We start from the raw sequence: 17,280 nt of genomic DNA, 5'->3' as shown, positions 1-17,280 counted from the left end.
TAGGCTCCTTCTGGTTGTAAAGAATGATTTTTACTTGGTATTTTATGTTGCAAAAATAATTATCAAAAATCTGTATGTCCTTTTATTGTAGTACTAAAAGAAGAATGAACTATGTGCTACTTTCCTGATTTTAGAGATGAATGGATAGGTTGGTAATGAATTCACCAATTTGCTGCATGTGTTCTGAGTATGTATTACATCAGAGTATGACAAAATATGACATATTTTATGGCCACTAAAATTTCCCAGTCACTAAATACCTCCATCTATTACTTTTTAAAATAAATAAAATAATCTTTAAAAGAAAGGGGAAATATGCAAACTTGATTTCATCTTGAAGGGAAGGTTCAAAGAGGCCTTGCCTTTACCCCCTAATCCCTAACTATATTGATCTTGGATCCTATTTTTTCTTTTTTATATAGTCCTTGTTTGACTATATCTTCAAGGAAGAGAATTACTTTATTCTAAGTTATCTTGATCAAGCAAAAGTAATCCATGCTGTTCTCTAATTCCCCATAGTTCTATTTGAGTTCTATTTCTTTTCTGTTATATGCCAATTACTTCTATGTTAGTCTTACTTCTCTAAACATGGATTGCATACTAATGGCATTTAAACACACCTGTTGAAAGTGGCTTAAGGGTTTTTATTGTTGTTGGTGGCTGTGAAACTCTGGGCCTGAGTGCTGAACCTGAGTTTTTCTGCTCAAGGCTAGTGCTCTACTACTTTGAGCCACTGCACCATTTCCAGCTTTCTGGTGGTTAACTGGAGAAAAGCCTCATCGACTCTCCTGTCCTGACTGGCTTTGAATCACAATCCCTAGATCTCAGCCTCCTGAGTAGCTAGGATACAGCTGTAAGCCACCAGAGCCCAGCTTTAGTTTTCTATTTAATGTAATTTTCTCCTATTCTGACATCTTAGTAAGTACAAAAAAAATCAACTCTTGTTTACGGTATCCCTTTAAATAATGTACATATGTAGGTGAGTATAGATAAATTCCCAGCACAGTGGGCTTATTTCTACCTCTCTGCTTTCTAGCAGCTTCTTCCATCATTAGTGAGTGGAAATAAATATAGAATATAGCTCAAGAAGAAAGTGAATAGGAGGATAAGCTTGCTCAGAGAGCATTCCAAATTAATCAGAAATGGATTTCCATTTGTTTTTGTTCCCTTCAACTAGAACAAAAATATTAATGTGTTGATGTCTTTTTACATGATCACATCTAAACTAAAAGATTTAATCATTAACTTATTTTTTTAAATTTCTGAACAACTAGAGGGGCTTCACTCAGAGCCTCATGTTCACAATTGACTGGTGTTTTATGCCCAACCATGTCTCTTAAGGTGAAGCAATTTTCTTCCTTGAAGATACAGTCAAACTAGGACTGCAACCTATTGTTAATCAGAGACAGTCTCTTGGATTTTTTTGCCTGGGATGGTTTTGAACCATGGTTCTCTATATCTCACTTTCTTGAGTAGCTAGGATTATAGGTATGAGCCACTGGTACCCAACTACTTAATTTATAAATAAAGTAGCATTCTAAACCACTAAGGAACGCTAACAAAATGATACTCCTACACATTATATCTGTGCCGTTTTGTTCGTTTTGTTTTTAAAGACACATTTTTTAAGTATAAAGAGTTATCTACCATGAAAGAACAAATACAACAAACTTATTCAGTCCTCTTAAAAATGGTTCCAAAAATCATAACCAACTAGGGAAAACAGTGAAGGCTAGAAGAGGTAGCAATTTGTTTTGTCTATAGGTTGTCTTTGGGGCAAGAAAAAGCATGTTTGTTGCTAATTATATATTCTTTTGAATCTCAAATTCATTTGTTTATTTGTTAGTTGCTTGGTTGGTTTTGCTTTTCTTAAGGTAAGGTCACTCTACATGGCTAAGGCTGAACTCAAAGTCACAATCCTCCTGATTTAACCTCCCAAGGGATTGGTATTGTCTGGCCTATCATTATTGTATTTTCACATGCCATCACTACAAACAAAACCCAGTAATTAAACTGAAAATAAAAACTTTTCACTTAGAATTTTAATTATTCACATACAGTGTTGTAAGAAATTTTGACTGGAGACTTCAAAAAGCTATGTGCAAACCTAAAAAAGGAAAACAAAAACAACGTTTTCTGGCTAGATTGCTTCTAAAAGTTCTTTGCCTTCAGAGATTGACTCTGCTGAATTGCCTTTGACTGAGTCATGGTTGTTTCTGGTTTTTATACAGTTTTGGCCTCTGTGCCTTGAAGAGTCTTGCTGACATAGCAGGACTAAATAATCTGTAAAGTAACTGAAAGCCATAATTTCTAGGCTCTTTAGCTGCCCTTGCAGTTATACAAAGTTGACTTAAACATTCCGAAACATTGCTAAATATGGTCATGTGCCAAGCATTATCATTTCTGGTCCAATGACAGACTGCATATGCAACAGTGGTCCCATAAAACTCTGTCCTCCAGAGACATTATAAATGTCCCAATTTGTGTAAGAAAACTGTGGTCACACAAAAGTGACATCATCTAGTGGCTCTGAAGGTTAAGCAATACATGACTGGATATTGTTATGTCTCTTTCTATGAACGTTTTAGTAAGGAGTTACCCAGAATTAGATGTGCATGCTTTTGCTATTCAGGCCAATAAAGACAATATTGACTCTGTCATCATGACTGTCATGTGGCCAGCAGTAACTAGGACATGCCACTGATTGAAAAACTCATCCTGATTTTTAGTGAGGTTAAGTTGGGGAAAAATGTGCATCTACTACATGAATGTGTGTGTGCACGGTGTGTGCCTGAACTAGGCGAGAACTCAGGGACTAAGGGTTGTCCCTTAGCTTTCCCCCCACCCCACCCCTGCTAAAAAAAAAAAAAAGCTAAATCAAACACCACCACCACCACCAACAGCAACAATAACCATTAAAAACCCATGGGAAAACATCATACTTATAAAGTCCCTCATACAAGAGATTTTGTAAGAAAGAGATGTCATAGGTACCTTTTCTTAGGAAAAAATGTTTTTTTCAATATAGCCCAAGTATGATAACATACATTATAGTGGAAAGCAACACATTGTATCAAAATATGATGCATATCAGAGAATCTCCTTTTCCAGACATAAGTAAAAAAGACCATTCAGTGACACTGCTATGGTTTGAAGTGAAGCCATTCTAAGCATGCCGTGCATAGAAATACTACTTTGTGTAACACAAAGTGTGTGTGGAAGGCACAAGAATGGAGGGAGATGCTGGTTACTGCATAAAAGGAATCCAAGTGAGATTTTTCCAAATAAAATGTCAAATACACTCATTCTCATCCCAAAAGATATGGCCAGTGCTCTGTGACAGGACAGGATAGTCACACCAACGGTTCTTGTTTCCAACAGGTCAATGCATTATATACATCCATTGTCACACCATGTCACAACACCACTCTGAACACCACCTCAAGGAGTTTCATCATGTGCTGTACACAAGCGTATACCATCCTCTCTATACGTTCATGTGCATACTATGCTTTAGTGTGTGTGTATATTATGTGTGTATGAGAATACATATATATTTTTAGGTCTAATATCCATGTTTCAGAAGAAAGATGAATTTTTAAATATTTCATTATTTGTATAACTCTGTAAGAATAATATAAATACTGACAGTAACAATTCTTCCTTTTATAATAATTAAAATACTTTGTTTCACCCATAAAATAAAAGATTGAATTCTAGAAGGTGCAAAAAAGGAAACATAACAGGCACCAAGAAAGCTCTCATAATTGGCAAAGCCAGGAGATTACACAGCTAAGGGCCAGAAGTTCCTCTAGCAATGGCTCTTGTGTCTTAATGTATTTATTTATTTATTTGTCTTAATTTATGTCACCAAAGAAACGCTGAAGCCCATGTATCTTCAGATAGGAATTTTAGCCAAGTTTCCCATGAGATATGATTGGGATCAAAGTCTGATCTTTATCTAATTCCTCCATTGCTACTCAACAATCACAGGAGATTTGGAGAATACAGCAGAAATGCAGACCCCTGCGCCCCCCCAGACCCACACTCAGAGCCTGCATTTGCAGCTAGATCCACAGGTGATAGTATAGTCACTGCTGACAAGCGCTGGTCTTCTGCTACAGCTTCTAATTAGTGGGAGAGAATTTGATTTAGTTGGTATGTCATGGTCTAGACTTTGGCATGATAAGAAAAGATAGTTCTATAATTTTTATTTTATATAATGTTTATTATATAATTTTTATTATGTATGCTTCTGGTTGCAGGTTGACATTAAGTACATGTGTACAATCTATAATGGTCAGCATCTGCTGATTGACAGATTATCATGTCAGACATGTGTTGGAAGCATTCAAAATCTCTACTAGTTATTGTGAAATATGCAGTTAATTGTTGTCAACCATAGCTATTCTGCTATAGAAAATGAGAAGTTATTCTGCCTATTCAGCTGCAACTGTGAACCTGGTAACTGGTAACTGGTATCTCTCCACTTCAACCTTCTCCAGGTCCTTCCCAGCCTCTGATAGCCACTCTTCTAGCTTTTACATCTATGAGATCAACATTTTAGCTTCCACAGATAAGCAAGAACCTGCTTACTTTATTTAACACAATGACCTCCAGTTCCATCTGTGTTGCTGCAAGTGACAGGAGCTGATTTCCTGACTGGGTAAAATTCCACTGCTTGCTTATACCACATTTTCTTTACCTACTTTTTCATTCACTGAAAACCTATGTTGGTTCTATATGTTCACTTTTGTGAGCAGTGCCACAATAAACAGAGTATAGACAGCCCTTGGACTGTCTATACTAATTTCAGTCCCTGTGGTTATCTATGCAGTAGTGGGATTAATGGATCACATGGCAGTTTTCTTTTTAATCGTCTTGAACAACTCCATACCATTTTACATAATGGCTATACATTTCCAACAACGGCATATTAGGCTCTGCCTTTCTTTGCATCATGCCAGAATTTGCTTTAAAAAAAATATTGTTCTAGCTAGAATGTTTAGATATCTTACTGTGGCTATAATTTACATTTTCCTGCCAATAAGTTCAGGAAAGCCTTTTTCATGTACAATTTGGCTGCTTATGTATCCTTTTTTCGAAACTGTTTGGGTCATATGGACTGAATTATTTATGAACTGGATTAGTTTTGAACTAGATTATATACTCAGTTTCTGCTCTTGTATTTTTAATGTATTTGAAATGTTAATACCCTGTTAGATGAATAACATTAATACCCTATTAAATGAATAGTTTGCAATATTTTCTTCCACTTTGTAGTTTCTCTTCCCGTCTACTGATAGTTTTCTTTCTTGTGCAGAAGTTTTTGAGTCTGATATAATCTCATTTCTTTGTCCAGATCAGTTTAATGGAAGATTCCTCTATGGTTTTTTTCTAGTGCTTTCATAGTTTGGGGTCTAACATTTAGGTCATTGACTCATTTTGAGTTGATTTTCCTACATGATGAGAAATGGGGTTTCTTTCTTCTGCATACTAATATCTGGTTTTCCCAACACTATTGAAGAATCTGCTTTTTTCCCATGTAAGTTCTGTCTTCCCTTGTCATATATATATATATATATACATATATATACATATGTATATGTACGTATACATATATATATATATAGAGAGAGAGAGAGAGAGAGAGAGATTTTCCTCTATTTTTCCCCAATGGTCTAACTCTTATGCTCTCTTTACCCTGGATATTTTGGAAGTTCTCCAGGCTATTTAAAAGTCAGGTTCGAAGGGATGCTTCCTCTGCCCCAGCAACTTGATAGGTTATATCTATGAAAATATTTATATTTTTCTACAATACATAGATTATGACAGTATTTAATAGTGGTCGTTAAATTGTGCAATCAGTGCAAGTGAATTCTGCAGAGAAATAGAATTGAAAACCAAGTCCTGAGTTGCTAGAAGCCTGTTAAATACAAAACATTTTTTCAAGTCCCACAAAACAGGAAGAATGGACTGGCTTGGTTAGTGCTGCTCAGCCACCTAAGTGTACTGCCAATTCTTAATGTTGGCTTTGCTTTCCTGAAGCTGCTTCCTCCTTGGCCAGGATCTGTTTACCTTTTCCTGAAGCAAAGCTAGCAGCCAAGACATACTAGGAAATGTCCAAACAATTCCTGTTGTTAGTTCTATTTTCTTCAACTTCCACTGACAAAGAACTTAACAACCTGTACTCTTCTCTGAAGTATAGTCATCAAAGCTGTTGGCACTTTGCTTTTTCTCTACAAAGTCCCCTGAGACCCCAGAAGATTGTAGCTTATCATTTCATCAGTATTTGTCCCCTGTAAGTAGGAATTTGTGATTCTTCAAAAGTCTATTTGGTAAAGCCAAGATATTAATCTTACAAAGCAGACGAATTAGAAGGTAAATATTCCAATTCTTTTTTTTTGTTTTGAGTTTCAGGCTTGCTTCCTCTCCCCATGCTCCATCTTGAAAAAGTAGCAATCTAAACTTCCTTCTTAACCCTATCTTTCTCTATATACACATTTCAACTCACTTGATGTAAAAAAGGAAAACTAAAAATATAAATGACCCAGAGAAGCATGCTTTCATTCTAATAATTTGCCCTTCCTCTATTCTTTCTAAGATATTCTTATCTTCTGTATGTGGTAACTGGTCTTCTCCATCTTCCTTCACAATGTTTGAAGATTTTTTTATTACAGGCATGGGACTGTAATCCCAGTTATTTGGGAGGTGGATAAGGGAGGACTGTGGGCTGAGACCAGAGCAAGCAAAAGAAATTAGTCAGATTCTACCTCAAAGAACAAGTTTGGCAATAGTGGTGCACATTTTTAATCTCAGTTAGACAGGAGACATAGGTCAGAGGGTCATAGATGGAGGTTGCCCAGGCAAATAGTGGAAGGCCGTTTCTGAAAAAAATTAACTAAACCAAAGCGAGCTGGGGACATAGTTCGATTGGTAGATTGGTAGATTAAGTTGCCTACCGAGTACTAGGCCCTCAGCTCAAAACCCAGTACCACACACAAAAAAGAAAGAAAGAAAAAGAGAATTGTAAAATGTTTTCTTCCTATCATTGACTGTTGAAAACTTATCCATTTATTTCTGTACTAAGAGAAGCAAGCCCAGACATCTGAAAAGCAGTGCCACTACATTCTGCGATGGAAAAGCATTTTCCACTCTTCTTTTGGAAGACAGTGAGGCCTTAGTATGAAGAATTAGCACGCACCCCACAACCATGCCTCTTACCTTCTCACTTGATCCCTTTCTTCACACTATCCATTTCCATGACTTTCCCCACTCTCCGGTCCCCTACCAGAGCCGGAGTCTCACCATGCTTTGAGTTCGAAACATTTATTCTCACTTCCCTTCATTCAGTGTCTCATTACTCACTGCCTCATATCTCTGTAATTACTGCCTCACACTACCATTCAGCTTTAGAGAGGTTTGCATCTTATTTCCTCAACTGGTCTTGATGCCTTCCATCCATCCAGCAAATATATTCTGGGATTACCAAGTGTTGGATGTAATGCTAGCTATGAGTAGGAGATCTCTGGGGTTTTTTCCTTTATCTGTATTTATCAAAGCAGTTTTTTTGGTGAATAACAAATATGCTTCAGTTATGATGACTTGAGAGCCCTGTCTCACATTCTTTGTCATCTAATGAAGAAATCTGTCAGAGACATTGAAGACTAGTGAAAGTCTAACTTTCAGGGGCTAGATGTGTCACTCAGGAAGTAGAGCACCTACCCTGAGTTCAAATCCTACCACTGCCATTAAAAACAAAGCAAAACTAGAGTTTATTAACTTTTTTTTATTATGGTGCAATGAGTTCCATTGCAGTCCCTATCTACACATTCTTCTGTGAACTTCATTCCTTGACGTCGCCACCAGAGGCTGACTTGAAAGACTTCACAGGGATAAGATATGATTACTATGTAGGGGGATAAGTAGGACTGAGTCTGAGACTCCTTTTTCTGGCTGTGATTATGTGCCAGTACTGAAGGACTTAAACTCAGGGTCAGAGACTACCCAGTAGCTTGTTTGCTCAATGCTGGTGCTCTTCTACTTGAGTCACATCCACTTCTGGATTTTTGTTGGTTACTTGGAGATGAGTCTAATGGACTTTTCTGCCTGACATGTCTTTGAACTGGGATCCTCAGATTTCAGCTTCCTGAGTAGCTTGAATTGCAGATATGAGCTGTCAGAGACTCCTCATCAACAAAAGTTTCAGTGAGATGGAACTGCAGAGGATATAAACAAATACCTTCCACCAAAGCAGATTAAATTTGAGCCTTTCTAATCCCACTGGGGATATGTTTTATGGACTGAAAAGCCCACTCAAAAGCTAACCTATGAGAGATAGTTACTCAATGATTCTAATTATAAATGTAAGATGTTTCTTTTCCTCAAATTTGCTGTATTGATAAGTCTAGAAAATTTTAGTACTCACGTCTATGGAATCTGCCTGCAGTGTTTAATTTATAATTTGAATGAAACACCTCCATACACTTTATTAAAAACTGAAAACATTCAGTGAGTTCCCTTCCTATGAGGGGTGCCCTGTGTCACCTTCATGTTCAGAGACTTTCTGAAACACTTTTGGCATATAGTTTCCTCCTGGCTAATACATATTGCACAAAAAGAGTGCACATAGGCAGGAAGAGTCTGTAGAATTTACCCACAGATTTCTTTAGGGTCTCTCCTTCCTATGAGAGGTCACAAGGCATTCCTAACAGTGAAAATGTACCACAAGACTCAAGTCTTTGATTGGGTTTGCCAGATATGTGGGATCTTCCTAGTATGTTCCAAAATTTCATAGTTCCAGAATGAAAGTAGGTGGTTCAACACAAATAGTTTAGACATGGTGAATTACCTTTGCCAGTTAACAGGGAACATTAGCCATTTTCCAGATGCTCAACAGGGCCTAGGGAAATAGGCTCTGCTAACATGTTTGCTGGGCACAAAGGTACTTCCATTTTCTATTTAAAAATTAAACTTTCTTGTTACCTAAATCAGGCAAATATGGTGAAATTGTAACTACAGCCAAAGTGACGTTTTTCAGTATCCCATCATTTTTCCAGACTTCTAAGATTTCAATTTTAAATAAAAAACCTAAAGCAATTTTAAATTAAAAAAAAAACTAACGCTTTTGAGGCGGGGTCTTAGTATATAAATCAGGCTAGCCTCAAACTGCTTCCTCCCCCCTCCTCCTCCTTCCTCCAACCCAGTACTGAGTAATTTAACCTTCTGTTGAATAAATCGTGTTAAATAACATAAATACTGTATAAAAACAAAAAAGTAAGTGAAGACTCTTTAATATGAACATGGGGTTGATTATTTTAAATCTTACTATGATTGACTGTAAATCTTCCTATAATGTAAAATGTTTCCCTATTCAGGAAATATTATAGAGCCACTACCATTTTTGGTTTTAAGCTGGATGAGCTCACAAGACTCTGAAAATTGGCAGGTATTTCAAGGATCAATTTCATGCTCTAACCTTGACTAGTGAAAGCTCAAATATTACCTCAAGCTTACTGTGATATCCTCAAGTTACTGGAATAACTGAGGTTACCATAACCTCAGGTTACTGTGACCTAATTCTGATTGCCAACCTAAGTCTGCAACTTAAACTAGAATAAGTATTGAATATTGGTATATATTTTTTGTTAGCTGGGAAAGAGAATTTTAATATAATTGTTTTTTAATCTAAACATTAAGCATTTGAATGTAATGGAATCCTTCACACTTATCTTTTTATTTTTTTAAAGATTGCTATCCTATTTTAATTTTTAAATTAATTTATTGTTTTTACGAGATGATGTACAGAGGGATTGCAATTGCATGAGTCAGGCAATGAGTACATTTCCTTTCATACAGCAGGTTCTGTTCCCTTACTCTCTCCCTGTCATTTTTAAAATGATTTTTTCAGGAATGCAAACCTTTTGAGATACAAAAAAACATCGTCTGGTTAAATATTTAATATATATTTATGGTTTATTGGCCTCAATTATGGTTTTATAATGGTCATAATTTTCAAAGCATTATTTCTCTTTTTTTTTTCTTAAACACTTGTATTGGGGCTGGATATACTATTATCAATAAAGTACTTGCTTTGCATTCATGAGACCTTGGGATTCATTCATTGTCAATCAGCTGACCAGGATCTTTTGCTCTACCCAGATGGAAATTGTGAGTATTCAATGAGGAGAAGCTCTTTCAGTATTGGCAGCCCCAGGCCCTTGAGTGTCCAAGCTCAAGATGTTGTACTAGCAAATCCAGAGACCTCCATTTCCAAGTCTGGAGATCTAGGGACCTCTTGATCCAGAATTTAGAATCATAGCCTTATAGCTTTAGATACTGAAGTTAGAGTCTCATTGCTCATCACTTAAATCATAGTAGCCTAGCATTGGGTAGCTATTGTAATGCTTGGCTTCCAGCAGCAATTGCAATCAACAGCAATAGCAGTAACAGGCATTGCTTGCTCATGCTATAGCTTCTGCATGGGCTTTAGTTCCTTGTAGCAACTGGTGAGATATGTTTCAGGCCAGTGCATCAGATCTCTTATCCTTTATTGTTTGTCTGCTCTCTAAAACTCTTGTAGTAATCTGGGTCTACAGTCTCTCTGCTCTGCTCTACTGTCTCTGATCACCATCATTTCTGCTCCTTACTTGTTCTCTGCAACTCTTTCAGCCACACTCTTGCCATTACTGCTTTTTCCACTGTGGCTGCTGCCTCCTTAACCACTGCTTCTGTCTGCCGCTGCATCTGCCATCTCTTCTATTAGCAGCTCAGGTCTCTCAAACGCAGAAAAGACCACTGTCGAGAAGATCATTAATGGACCTAATGCTGTAATACCAGGCAAGGAGTAGCACAGGAGGGTGGTTTCCATCTGACTCAAAAAGTGAACAGAACAAGAACAGCCTGCTTGTATAGACAGAAAAATGTGTAGCAAAGATATTTGCACCATTCATGGCACAGTCCTCCATGCAAATGAAGGACAGTACTTAACACCAACCAGGGATGCACAGCATCCATGCAAATGAAGGATTGCGTTTGTACCAATCATGGCACACCTATCCATGAAAATGAAGGACTAGGTTTTCACCAATCATAATCTTTTTTATGGGCTACAAGGGGAAGTGCTCACCCTCCAGCTTGTGAGAAGTGGCTACTAAAGTTCACCAGGGCTTGTGATAGCAAAAATTCTAGCACGTTATTTGAAGTAATGCTTTTTGGAACTAAGAGTTGTGCTTTGGCAGCAAGTATCTGTGGTTAGGGTTCAAAGTAGGTAGACTACCATAAGAGCAATCCAGCCAGCTACAAAAGAGGGCTACTGAGTTGACAGTCCTCTGCTCAAGGCAGTGGGGCACCAAAGAAGGATCTAACAATCATCAATGAGAAAGTCAAATTCCCTAGTCCCCAGCATCTAAGCTTATTTGAGGAAAAAATAACCATCCAATATGGGCCTACCATAGTGTCTTCCCAATATTTAACAGTGCTTTAATTACTTTAACTCTTAGTTGAATATCCTTGAGAAGAGTTAAGTCATTTTCCCCTATCTTATATCCCAAGTACTACAAGCAAACAACCCTTTATATTTTAGAGCAGCTCTAAGTTCACAGCAAAGTGAAGCAGACTACAGACTTCTTACACACCTCTTGCCCCCACTACACCCCAAATACCACTTCTGTTAATGTTCAGTCCTGCACAAGACTAATAGCTATGTGAAAATTTATGAACTTACACCAACATGTTGTTTTCACCCTAAGTAACTAACTCATATTTGGGTTTTCTCTTGGTGTTGTAAATTGTGTGGGCATGGGTAAATGTATAATCAGGTGTTTACCATTGTAATTCATAGCTTCACTGCTCCAAAATAAGTATGCTTCACTATCCATCTCTGTTTTCTCTCTAAGCCTTAGTAACCACCAGTCTTTATATAACCTATAAATTTCTTTATCTAGACTGTTATTTAATTGAAGTTGTATTTGCTCCAAAATAAGTATGCTTCACTATCCATCTCTGTTTTCTCTCTAAGCCTTAGTAACCACCAGTCTTTGTATAACCTATAAATTTCTTTATCTAGACTGTTATTTAATTGAAGTTGTATTGTCTACAGCCTTTTGAGATATTTTGCTGGGGAGAATAGCATTTAAGATAGTTTTTAAAGGCTCAGTAATATTTTATTGTTGTTGTTCAGTCGTAGGGCTTGAACTCTGGGCCTGGGCGCTGTCTCTCAGCTCTTCAGCTCAAGGCAAGCACTCCACCACTTGAGCCACAGTGCCACTTCTGGTTTTCTGGTGGTTTATTAGAGATAAACGTCTTATAGACTTTTCCTTCCCAGGCTAGCTTTGAACCTTGATTCTCAGATCTCAGCCTCCTGAGTAGCTAGGATTACAAGCGCCCGGCATCAGTAATCTTTTTTAAAGTTTAATAACATGTACTCATTTGAATATATAATGATTTATTTATCCATTACTTACTCAATGATATTTTAGTTATTTGCAGATTAGTTCATTATGAATAATGCTCCTGTAAACATCCATTTGCTGGCTTTGTGTGGATACATATTTTTAAACTCATTTGGGTGAATACTGAAGATGATGATTTCTGGACCCTATGATGAGAGTAGGCTTAATCTTGTGAAAAATTCCCACACTGACATCCAAAGTAGTTACATGATTTTTTCCTTCCTTCCTTCCTTCCTTCCTTCCTTCCTTCCATCCTTCCTTCCTTCCTTCCTTCCTCCCTTCCTTCCTCCATTTCTTCTTTCCTTCCTCTCTCTCTCCCTCCCTTTCCTTTCTTTTTGTTGTGGTATTAAAGTTTGAACCAATACCACAAGTGTCTTGCACTTGCTAAGATGGTGCTCTTAAATGAAGTTGTTTTGTAAATGAATAATGTTCAATGTTAAGAATACCTACATTCTTTCTGTAGATTTTGAAATTGTGAAGGAACCCAAACCAGAGACATGATTTTAGGACTTTTAGGACTTTGAATCAGTTCTTATTTGCTTATTCTCATCTTACAAGTTTTATTTCAAATACTTTATATAAACAAATTAAGAGTTCTTTTAAAGATGGTGCTCTTACTGCTGAGCCATGGGAATTTTGCATTCTCACTAGGAATGAGTGTTTCTATTGGTTTATATCTTACCCAGCATTTGTTGTGGTCAGTGTTTTGGAAGGTATGTAATGGTGTTTCATTGACATTTGCATTTGTAACTAACTAATGGCATATGATGTGTAGATTCGGTTGGTATGCTTATTTACCACCTGTATGTTGGTAAGGAGTCTGTTCAAAGCTTTGGCCATCTGTTTTTTTGGGTTGTTTTCTCTTTGTTAAGTTTCTGATTTCTTTATATATTTTTATAATATAGACCTTTATCATCAGATATCTGCAAATATAACCTCCCACTCTATAGCTTCTCCTATGATGATGGTGATGATGATGATGTTGCTGTTGCTGCTGCTGCTTCTGCTTCTGCTACTGTTGCTGTTGCTGTTGCTTCTGCTGCTCCTGCTGCTGTTGCTGTTGTTACTGCTGCTGCTGCTGCTGGTAGGGATCAAACTCCGGGCCTCAGACGTACTAGGCAAGTGCTTTAGTGCTGACCTACATCTCCAGTACCTTGTATTCTTATTCTTGACAGTCTTCCCTAGAGCAGACATTTTTAATTTTAATGAAATCCAACTTTGTATTTCCTTCATAGATTCTGTCTTTGGTGTTATATCTAAAAGATCATTGATATGCATATCCAAGGTCTCCTAGACATTCTTTTATGTCAATATGGAAGAGTTTTATAGCTTTGTGGTTTACAGCTACTTATTATTTATTTTATATTAATTTTTAAGAGTCTATATATGCTTAGTAGAGATAGATTACTTTGGTCCACAGTTGGTTGAAACCACAGATATGGAAAAAATGAACATTGAATGCTTACTTCTGCCTTCTAAAAGACATTCCAGAGAATTGGTACAATTTCCTCCTCCAGTGTTAGCAGTATGTACCAGTGAACCTTTCTGAGTCTGGGAATTTCTATTTTGGAATGTTATTACTTACTGAATTAGTTAAAAGTACACAGGACTACTCAGATTGTAAATTTATGTTTGCTCAAGTTTTGGCGGATTATTTCAATGAGTTGGTCTGTTTCATCTAGGTTGTGAAATCTATGGGAAGAGATTGATTTATAAAACTTCTTTATTATCCTTTTAATATCTGTGGAATGTGTTGTCTCCTCCTCATATTGATTATCAATAATTTTAATCCTTTGTTTTTCTTACTGAGGTTAAATACTTAATGATTTTTTTCAGTCATTTTGTGAATTATCTTTTACTTCCTCATTTTCTGAATTAATCTTTTTGTTTTAATTTTACTATTTCAGCTCTAAATTTTATTTTTTTCTGCTTATTTTTATTTTAATTTTAGCTGGTGTTTTAATATGGTAGTTTAGACTGTTCACCTTAAGATATTATTTTCTATTCTATACCTTATATATCCCACCATATATTTTGATAAGTTGTATTTTCATTTAATTCAAAAGGCTTTAAAAATCACTTTGAGGATGTGGCGTTGTGGATCAAAATGGTAGAACGTTAACCTTGAGGAAAAGAAGAACTCAGCGATAATGTCCAGGCCCCAAGTTCAAGCCCCCCCCAAAAAAATATCACTTTGAGCTGGGTGCCAGTTGCTCATGATTGTAACCCTAGCTACTCAGGAGGCTGAGATATGAGGATAGCAGTTTGAAGCCAGCTCATGTAGAAAAGTCTGTGAGAGTCTTTTCTCCAATTAACCACCAAAAAAGCTGGAAGTGGAGCTGTGGCTCAAGTGGTGGAGCCCTAGTCTAAAAAAAAAAGCTCAGGGACAGCACTCAGTTCAAGCCCCAGGACTGGCACATACACACACAAAATTCACTTTGGGACCTTTTCTTTGGCCCATGTGCTAGTTAGAAATGTGTTGTTTAATTTCCAAACATTTGACCTCCTGTTGGTCGGCTCGGCTTTTAGGATAGCTTTTATTGTGCCTTCCTTTCATGGACAGTTCTTAAATGAGCAGTTCAGTTTGTTCATTTTTTTAAATGTGCAATAAAAATGTCAGGACTATTTCTAAGCTTCTCACATGCCTACCAGCTGGTAGAAGTTGCAATATGGTTAAGTTCTATCCTCAAGAGTTATAGAAAACATCTTGGTGTCTAAACTATTAAATGATGAGTTGCTGACTCAGCAGCAGTACTTACTGAAGAAACTCATACTTGCCTATTCATAATAATTGAGCTCACAGGAAATTAAGGTATGAATTAGAATAGTATGACTTGTTTTCTGTTTTTCTTTATGAGACACTCCTTTCTGTACATGAAGTACACATGTTCCTTACAGAGGTATGTCTAGAGACTTGATAAAAGTAGATATGCTCAACAGAGGTTTTTTTAAATTCAAGTAATGAAAAAAAACCTTACAATCTGTTTTCATAACAGAGAAAATGATTTTATATTTTATATTGTTCTGATCCAATATTAAAAGTATAGTTAAGAATCCTAGTTCTGGAGTGAGAAGACAAATGGAAAGTTAGTTGGATGGTGGGCAAATATATTGATAATCTTCTATATATCTATACCTGAGCAAAATAGCAAGGCCCTCAATAAAAGAAATAAATAATAATAAAACTAATAGCTCAAAGTCATTATGGATCACCAGACTCTATTTCATCTGGCTCACCATTAACCCTCACTCCATCTCTAACAATTATCTCTATTACTTGTACTTCAACCGTGATTTTTTTTTAGTCTTGTCACATTGTCTATGTGGCAAGAATTTTCCTATCTCAGAGCCTTGGTTCGTACAAGACTCTCCATCTGACCTACTCTTATATCAAGATATTTTAGCTATAAGACAGTGCTATAAATGACACAAACTTTAATTAATCTTTCATGTTCAAGAAATCCATAGGGCTGGAAGTATTGGTCAAGTAGTAGATCATCTGCTTAGCAAGCACAAAGCACTGAGTTCAAACCCCAGTACTTCCAAAAGAAAAGGAAGGAAGGAGGGAGGGAGGGAGAGAGGGAGGGAGAGAAAGAAGGAAGGAAGGAAGGAAGGAAGGAAGGAAGGAAGGAAGGAAGGAAGGAAGGAAAGAGTATTCATCCCAAAGATGGTAGAGTCTTCCCTCTGTATTTACAAGGTCTTCATTCCTGAATTCAACTAACTGATAATCAAAAATATTCTGAAGAATTTCTCTGTAATCAATGTGTCCAGATATTTTTCCTTTGTCATTATTCCTTAAGGAATACAGTATAACTATTCCCATAGCATTTGCATTAAGTATTATATGCTATCTCCATGTAGGAGAATAGACTCAGATTTTATGTGAATACTATAGCATTTTATATAAGGGTCATAAGTATCTGTAGATTCTGGATGCTTTGGGTGTCCTGGAACCAAGAGGTGTCTGTACAACTATCCCTGACTGCAAGAAACCACACTCCTATCTTGCTGCTTCCATCATAAGTAACTTGCATTCTTGGTCATTTCACCAGATAGCTCAGGGATTCTGGTCCTTGTGTTTGTATTCCAACCAAGAAAAAGGGAGTGTCCCATGTTTCTATTTTATTTTCTTTAAAATGTTTTTATGGGCTTGGGGGTATGGTTCAAGAGCTAGAATACCTGCCTAACATATACAAGGCCCTAACATATACAAAGCCCAATACTGTCAAAAAAGGAGGTTTTTTTGTTATGAACTATTATTATAAGTACAACCTTATCTTCTACTTCCATGGCAATCCTGAGTATACTAATGAGGTATTCCTTCAATTGAAGTTGTTTCTAATGAGCTTACAAGTAAAAACATTAAATATGGACTTTGCATCATCTGTGACCTAGGAGAAATCAGATTTAAATAAAAATAGTTGACCTAGTGCCAGTGACTCACACCTGTAATCCTAGCTACTCAGGTGGTTGAAATCTGAGGATTGTTGTTTGAAGTCAGCCTGAGCAGGAAAATCCATTATACTCCAATTAACTACCAAAAAGCTGGAAGTGGAGCTCTCTCTCAAGTGGTGAGCCACTTGAAATAAAAAATATAAGGGACACTCCCAGACTCTCCAGTACACACACACACACACACACAAATTGTTTAGACAACAGAGAGCTTTTAAAATCTCTATATATACATATAAATATACATATAAATAATGTATCTGCTAATATAAATATAATTTTCCATTAACTTACTGGGAAGTTTGTCAGTGGGAAAAAGTGTGTGTGTGTGTGTGTGTGTGTGTGTGTGTGTGTGTGTGTGTGTGTGTGTGTGTGT

At 36.7% G+C, this 17,280-nt stretch overlaps 1 protein-coding gene across 1 annotated transcript in view; it reads left to right on the top strand.

The window, feature by feature from the left end:
- Abcg2 (ATP-binding cassette, sub-family G (WHITE), member 2 (Junior blood group)) overlaps positions 1 to 17,280 on the top strand; it is a 106,565-nt gene that overhangs the window by 16,822 nt on the left and 72,463 nt on the right. The gene's annotated exons all lie outside the window — the stretch shown is intronic.

This window comes from Dipodomys ordii, unplaced genomic scaffold (genome assembly GCF_000151885.1).
Source record: "Dipodomys ordii isolate 6190 unplaced genomic scaffold, Dord_2.0 Scaffold123, whole genome shotgun sequence".
NCBI lineage: Eukaryota > Metazoa > Chordata > Mammalia > Rodentia > Heteromyidae > Dipodomys > Dipodomys ordii.
The sequence above is the reverse complement of the archived record's forward strand: the minus strand, read 5'-3'. Positions and strand labels throughout refer to the sequence as shown.